The 8,255-nt window shown below is 32.9% G+C and overlaps 1 long non-coding RNA gene across 1 annotated transcript; it reads right to left on the bottom strand.

Moving 5' to 3' along the window:
• Window positions 1–5,763: 5,763 nt before the first annotated feature.
• LOC107894758 (uncharacterized) lies at window positions 5,764–6,429 on the bottom strand. Its single transcript, XR_001683250.1, has 3 exons — window positions 6,315–6,429; window positions 6,107–6,224; window positions 5,764–5,987 (listed from the first exon to the last, which is right to left on the bottom strand). It is a non-coding gene; the product is annotated as an uncharacterized lncRNA (long non-coding RNA).
• Window positions 6,430–8,255: the final 1,826 nt, after the last annotated feature.

Genomic DNA, 8,255 nt, shown 5'->3' with positions numbered 1-8,255 from the left:
TTAATTATTTTTATTTATTTTTTAAAATTTAATTAGGAATAGGCTAGGTTTCTTAGTACTATAAATAGGGGATGAAGTGACACAAATTTCGTCCATCTTTTTCTGTAAACACTCTCTTCCCTATAAGTTTAGCTTTTTTGTTCTTTCCATATTTTTTCAATAAAAATTCTATTTTCATTATATTTTTCCCCAAAAATCATGAGTCACTAAATCTATCTAGCCGAAGGTTGTCAAAATTCACCAAAAAGGGTTCTTGAGGCTTAGAATCCGTACTTAGCCTTCTCGACGAATATTCATTGCTTCTCTGCATTACGGGGTTGACGCTTTCGTCCATATCCCTTAAAAGGTGATCATTTCAACGTGTGCAAAGGTGGTCGCTTTGTATGTTTTGGGAAGGTTGCATAGTTGGTTCGTTAGCTTATTGCGTCAGAGGTTGGCAAGCTCAAGAGACAAAATGGCGTGGGATTTGCCATTGAGAAGTGATGATCTAGCATAAGATGATCCTACAGAAACGAGTGCTGGCTAGAGTCAAGTTTCGCTAAATTGTAAGTCTAAATTCTTGGAGCTAGTGGTTGTAGGAGTCCTCTTCCACTGTAACTGGCTTAGTCTGTTTGAGAAGGATCACCTAAAAGCCGAGGATTGAACCCAAGGCAGATCGAGACAACCGAAAGCTGGAATCTCTCTATAAGAACACCTTTTCTTCAACTCTATTTATTTCTATTATTTTAATTTTAATTTTCAAAATTCCAATCAAAACTTTTAATTCTGTTTTTATTTTATTTTTCCATATCAAAACTTTTAATTCTGTTTTTTTTAATTTTTTTAGGTACATAGGTTTTCTTGGGCACAATCTTGATCAAGATTTCGATGAATAAGAAATTGTGCAAATCCGGTCCCTGAGGATTTGACCCTACTTCCCTTATACTATTATTTTTTATTTTCAATATTTTATAAGGATAAGATTTTTTTTTCTCTCAACAACCGCATCAATTTCAAATGAAATTTTTAGGTCAAATTGTATGTATATATTTTTTGAGCAATTTAATTTCTTTTGTTTTTATTTTTGGCTTAAATACACTTTTGATCCTTGAATTTGATATATTGATACTTACAATTTAAAAATTTTAAAAAGATATAAATTTTTAACAAAATTATAAATTAATAAAATACCTTTTCTCAAATATGAAAAGGTAATTCTTTTGGCTAATTTAACAATATATGCTGAAAAAAACATTTGAGTTTCTATGTTTTTTTTTTAAATTACAGATATATGTTTTTGGGAAGAGAAAAGAAAATGCGTCTTACAGGGCGCGTTTTCATTGATGAGGTAGTGAAAACGTGCCCTGTAAGAGGTATGTAAGATGTGTTTTTAGGAGAAAGAAATGAAAACGCCTTCTATAGGGTGCGTATTTTACTGCCACATCATTGAAAATGTGCATTGTAGGACATGTTTTCCTTCCGATGGTAACTTTTCCAAAGGCTAAAATACCACCAATAGACATAATTTTTCCTATATAAACCCCTCCAAACTTCATTCTTTTCAACTCAATTCTCAATTATTTTTTTAATCTTTCTTTGAATTTTATTCTCTTTGATTTTTATTTTATTTCTTATAATTTGTAAAATGGCATGAACTTATTCGTTTGGATGACAAACATATCTCCAACGTTCAATTACAAATGTTAAGAAAATATTATTAGATTATTTAATTTTAAATAGTTGATTATTATATTGTTAACATTATTAATTTTTTATGTTTATATACTCAGGTCGAAGATTGGATTTTGGAGACGTGCATACACAATATAAGCGAAGGTGCATCAGATGTCATTTTTGGACACTTGTGAGATGTAAGATTCTTATACGTGGCTCACATGCTTGAGGGACTAAATTGGATCCCCTACTTATTAGTGTTTTGGTCGAAAGAATGAGACTGCAGACATACACATTCCATCTTCTCTACATTGAGTGTACAATTACACTCGAGGACGTTAGTTTACAAATCGGTCTATCGGTTGATGGAGAATTCATTATTGGCTAGTGGCGAGTGCCAATCGAAGTGCAACATGCAAGGAATTACTAGAGAATGTGTTGAACAAGTTTAGGGGTAGCCGGATCGAGATGGGATGGTTACTATCGAGGCTTTCGTGAGCGACATTGAAAAAGAATAATTTGCATACGTATTCATCTTGAAGTTGATCGTGTTGGGAAATATGCCCATATTGTAGTAAACATGTAACTGTTTTTCTATTTATTTGAACAGTGAATAAATAAAGTTAATTTCACATTTCATTGGTATATCTTTTGTGTGTCTGTATTTTATGTTTTGCATACATAGTAAAACTGTGACAAGTAAATATTCGCTCATTGATTGTCTAATTTCAAATTGATGATAAGTGGCATTGTAAGAACATTTACATTGAGAGAAAAACAACTTCCTTCAGTAGATAATCAAAGTTCGTAATCCCATCGAGCAGTGTTTGAAGCTTCACCATTAAAACCACCATCTTCTAGTTCAGTAGAAATGAGATCCAGTTATGAAATTATTACAATTTCTGCACCATCCACTCTTGACTCCTTTATAGGGTCATTATCGGTTTCAGACCTCTCTTCATTCTCTTCCTCTACGGATCCCCCTTTGTTATTAACCCCGGTTGCATGTCTAGAGTTGGATGTGCCTTCATCAGTCAAGGTTTTTGAGAGTAGATTATTTGTTCTTCTAAATTCGAAGTCAATGCAAAATCACTTCTGTTGGGCCCACTGAAGTCTTGATGGCATACCTATGTGAGTGTTACTGGGGTTGAACATCAGCGTGTCGAAGTTGAAATCAAAGGCACTTATTAAATGTCGTATGGGTGTGTCATAGGCCTGCTGACCAAATACGCCCGATTGTCCCCTGAATTTCTAATCGAGAGGTGAAACTGATGAATGCCTCACCATTGATGAGGATCCCGAGGTGTCTTGGTAGGATCTTTGTAATAATGATGTGAATACACCGCACAATCGTGTGGCCGAACTTTTTTCTTCTTGATCTGGCGTGGAATTTGGCGGACATAGTGTAATCAAGCTCGAGCCACCTTCGTCAACATTGATGAAGTAGACATATAACTCTAGTACAATATTCTCAGTAGAGTAATGGGATCAGATCACCGTCTCCAGCTTATTGCCCCTTGTGATCTCAAAAATTCTTTTTTGGATATCTACATTTAAAGCTCAAAATTCTTCTTTGGATTCCCACTTTACGCCTAATATTTGTCTGAAGCTCTTTTAACCTTATGCTCCGGTTGAAAGCCAAATCCTCAGATTGGGCTGATACAAAAATAAGTCCAATTTTGGTCTCACAAATTTGACCGTTGTAATGGATAATAACTCTGGCTCGTCTACTAATCTTGAACCAAAGAGTCTGTTCCATATGTTTAAAATCAAGAAAATAGTAAAAATATAATTCTCGTCACCCAAATTAAAAGACCCACGCGTAATTTAACGAATTACCTTTGCTTGGAAAACTACGTTGAAATTTTAGTTTTTCATGACAACTCTCTTCTCCTAATGCCATGTATCATTATGGAAGCAATCTGCTTGAAAGGTTGATATGGAAACTCAAGGGAATGTAATGAGTTTATTTTATAGAGAATAATACCCCGAGGCACATCAAACGATTCCATGCTACTTGAGCATCACGGGTTTTGAAGTACATAGTTAAAGTTAAAAATTGTGGGGGAGAAAATGCTCTTCGTAGGGGGTGTTTTTAGTAAGGCAAGAAAAACATGTTCTATAATATCATGTATCCTAGGATTCCCGGATTGCAGTGTTAGAAGTTGAAAATGGTAGGGGAGAAAACGCTTCTTCGCAACAACAATTTCAACAAGGCAACAATAATATCATGTATCCTAGGTTGCATTGAGCTTAGAGGCAAAAGCAATTAAGTTAGGGTTAGGGTTGAAATGCCTAGAAAGAAAACGCTCCTTACAGGGGCGTTTTCAACTGACATGGTAGTGAAAACACTTCCTACAGGGCGCGTTTTAATGCCACATGTCTAACATCTTAGTGGAAAATGCGTCTTGCATTAGTAGTGTACAATGCCATGTCGGCAAAAAATGTCCCCTGTAAGGAGCGTTTTCTCTTTGGGTGTTTCAACCCTAACCCTAACTTGATTGCATTTGCCTCTAAGCCCACTGCAAACTGATATTCCCGGGATAAAATAAAAAAAATAAATTTTTTACCCTGCCCCACCCCCTATATAAATGGTCGTTCCCACCCCCTACTCCATCATATCTCTGTCTCCTTTAAATTATTTTCTTTTTCTTTTTATTGCGTGTTAAAATATCTGAGTTTAAAGATTTATTTCTCTTTGACTTTGAGGCAGAGGCGGAGTTAGGGCGGGCTGGCAGGGGCCCCAACCCCCTCTAAAATGTAAATTTTGTATTTAGGCATTTAAATTGTTTTAAAAATTTTAAATTAGTAAAGGTAAAATTGCACTTAGGCCCCCTAAAATTATAAAAATTTGATTTAATCCTTTAAAAATTATAAAGATATAGTCTATAAAAAATTAAAATTTCATTCGACCCCCCTAAAATTTTGTTCTGGCTTCGTCTCTTCTTTGAGGGAGACATAGTCATAGTTTTAAGTTGTGTTTGGGTTCACGATGATGTCTGGAGCTCGGTAACCTAGAAATTTCACCTGTCGTGTGAGTATGAAGCCATCACTTGAGAATCCGATATCGCATTGCAACTCAAGATCCAAGTTGATAGTGATTATACGGTTTGGGGTTGAAGTGTAACTAGTTTCAAGTTTACAAAGGTTATGTTGTCAAAGGATGGAGCATAACTAGGGCCATAGTTGATGGTGGTTATGCAGGCATGACAATGAGTTTCTTCTCGTCAGAGGAGGATATAGAAGTCAAAGACAAAAAACACAGGGGCCTTTCAGTATAATCAAGTAATTCGTTTTGTTCATCTCCACCGAAGACAGTGACCCTTTTACTAAAACCTGTTACACCCCAATTCTATCATAGGTTATAATAACGAGGTCACCGCCTTCGGTGGTGATGGAAAAACGAATTACTTGATTAGATTGAAATGTCACTTCATTTTTCTTCTTTGACTTATGTATGGGTTTTATAAAGCATCTTCCTCTAACGAGGAAAAACTTATTGTTGTGCCCGCATACCACTGTCAAGTACAGACCTAGCTATACTACATCCTTTGACAACATAACCTTTGTAAACTTGAAGCCCTATTTACACATCAACTCGAGACCGTATTAGTCAACTGGGACCTTGAGTTGCAACGCGATCTGACTTCTCAAGTGATGGCTCCATACTCAAATGCTAGATGAAATTTGTAGGTCAACCAGCTCCACGACACCACCGTAAATTCAAACATACCTTAAAACTATAACAATGTCTATCTCAAATAGGGGAAAAAATAAATCTACAAACTTCTAATTTTCATCTACAAGAGAAAAAAGAAAAAAAAATTTAGCAAAGTGAAAACGCGTCCTATAAGGAGTATTTTCATTGATGTGGCAGTGAAAATGCGCCTTGTAAGAGACGTTTTCATTTCTCTCCTAAAAACGCACCCTGTAGGACGAGTTTTCCTTTTTCTCTCCAAAAACAACATATTTCGGTAAATTTAAAAAAAAACGACATAGATACTCAAATGTTTTTTTTTCAGTATATATTGTTAAATTAGCTAATTATTTTTTCCAAAAATCGAATAATGATTTAAGTGTAGAATTTTTAATTTTAATAATGACAATATATTGAAAAAAAGTAAGTACTTTATACCATTTTGAGAAGTAAGTAAAGCAAGATATAGAAGTAGAAATTTGAGAATACAAACACAAAGCTTTATTTACATTACAAGGTGTATAGGGTAATAAAATATGTTACTATTGAACTGAAACCAAATAAAACAAACAGGGTGAAGTTTCCAGTTTCTTAGAAGCACATGTCCAGGCAACAGTAACAACACAGGCCGCTACAACTGCATATAAACCCAAAAATCAAAAGTCAATTTCATTATTTCTAATCCTTTCTCTATCAGTTTATTTGGTAAGTTTGTCTTTAACGCATCCAAAACATTGAGAGAGAGAGAGAGATTACAATCCACTCCAAAATCCATTGCCTTTGGACTCGGTTTTTCCCATAGGATTTGGAGGTTGATATGCCATCTGGGGAGCTACACAATTAGGATTAGGTGGCGTTGGGACGGAGGGAATATCTGCTATCCTCAACACCAAAAAATTGCTAATATAAGCTATAACCTTCAAACGTTTAGACTCAATTATTAATAAACATAGAGGAAGCTTACCTTTAGCATCGTATTGATCATATTCAACCATGTTACAACTTGGAATGGACTGATCTTGATATCAAGTCGAAAACAAGAATGTTGAGAAAAGCTAGCTGGATAACTATAAGATGAGATTAAAGGAAGGGTCTCAAAGGGTTAATATAAAGACACAAGTAAGTGGAGTTGTTACAGCTTTACCATGGTATTTGGTAGATAAGCAAGCTATGACCATTATCTAAAGCTATCCCCCACCTTTGGAATGTTTCAACTCATTCTTTAGAGGACAACTAAGCAATGAGATTTTGATGTTGTTGAGGGTAATTCCATCATTTTCACATGATAAAAGAAACGAAACACGGAAGAATGTTCATATTTAAAAAAAAATTAATTTGTATTGAAAATTATATACTAATTCATTTCTATGCATGCTAGATTATAACATGTTCATAGAAGGGCTCAAATATATAAATATCTATTAAAAATTCTATCACGAGAAAACTCTCTATAAGGAACTCGGTAAAATAGTCCCATAACTTCGGGAGAAGGGATGTCTTCTCACAAAGGGGGTCGTAGGACTTGTGGAAACCACAAATATAGAACACAAATGTGTATTTTAAAAAACAATGAAACGTATACCTTGAAACTAATAAATAATAATTACACACAAAACGATCTTCAAATAAAACAATTAAAAAATATTAATTGAGAATTAAACTAGAACCAACAAATTCATATAGAAAACCCTTTTCACTCAACTAATAATCATTTATTAATATATTTTTGTTTACCTACGATATGAGTGTGATAAAATCTAATACACAAAATAAATTATTAGCATGTAAAAATTATATACCAATTTTTAAAACACAACAAATAATATAAACAATAATTTAATTATTATTTTTATTATATGTTGATGTATTCAAGTTTTATTAATGTATTTAAAATATTGTAAATTGATATATCTTTTACATACTATTAATTAATTTTATGCATTGATTGATGTATTAAAGTATCCGAGTCATTTTCATGATATTTTAATTATTCCACTATAGTATTTTTTATCTTAATTAATTTTATATTTTTAAAAGCTTGCTTCTAACCCAATTATAATAATCTTTTGTAATTTTCATATATATATATACATAGAAGATGACGAGATAGATGAAGTGAATTCTAACCCATGGATTTGTTTGGTTGGTTATTTTTTAAAGTATTGGTTGTTCATAGTTTCATTTGGTAGATTATTTATAAATATCATTCATAGTAATTTTTTAGGGGTTTAGTTTATATCAGCTTGATTGATTTAACTAGTTTGATTAAAAATTTATTAAAAATTAAAAATTTGATTTAATTAATTTAATCGTTAATTTAATTAATATTTTAGTCGATTTAATTGGTCTATACTATTTATTAATCTAACCGATTTGCAATCTAACTAATCCAATCAATTCAATTTGATTTGATTGATGTCCTGGATTAAAATAATCTCCCACTAACTATTTTTTTTATTTACAAATTCCAAGAGTGATGCAAATTATAACCAAAATTTGTCCTTAAATGGTTAACTTCACTCACAATGGAGTTGTTTACTGGCTCTATAAACTTTACTCAAAATGTTGACCAACATGGGATTTGTTAAAAAAAAATAAAGGGTATTTTGGAGGAAAAGCTCTTGATGACTTTCTTCTCTTTAAAATCAATTTAATCAAGAATGGAAGATAGCTTGGGTTTAATGCTTTTGTTTGTTTATGATTCACCACCAACTTTTATCATTTCATGGCTTCCATGCATGTTTGCTTTCTACTATTTCTAGTTCACATTTTAGCATTTATTCATGGAAATTGTTTTTCACAAGATATGGCCTCCATGCCAAAATTTAATTTGTTTGAAATACTAAAACAATTTTTTTAAAATAATGGAGTTGCCATTGATTCATCTACATTTTTTCATTTTAAT

The sequence above is a fragment of the Gossypium hirsutum genome, chromosome A13 (genome assembly GCF_007990345.1).
Source record: "Gossypium hirsutum isolate 1008001.06 chromosome A13, Gossypium_hirsutum_v2.1, whole genome shotgun sequence".
Lineage (NCBI taxonomy): Eukaryota > Viridiplantae > Streptophyta > Magnoliopsida > Malvales > Malvaceae > Gossypium > Gossypium hirsutum.
Note: the sequence above shows the minus strand (reverse complement) of the source record. Positions and strands in the feature narration are given on the sequence as shown.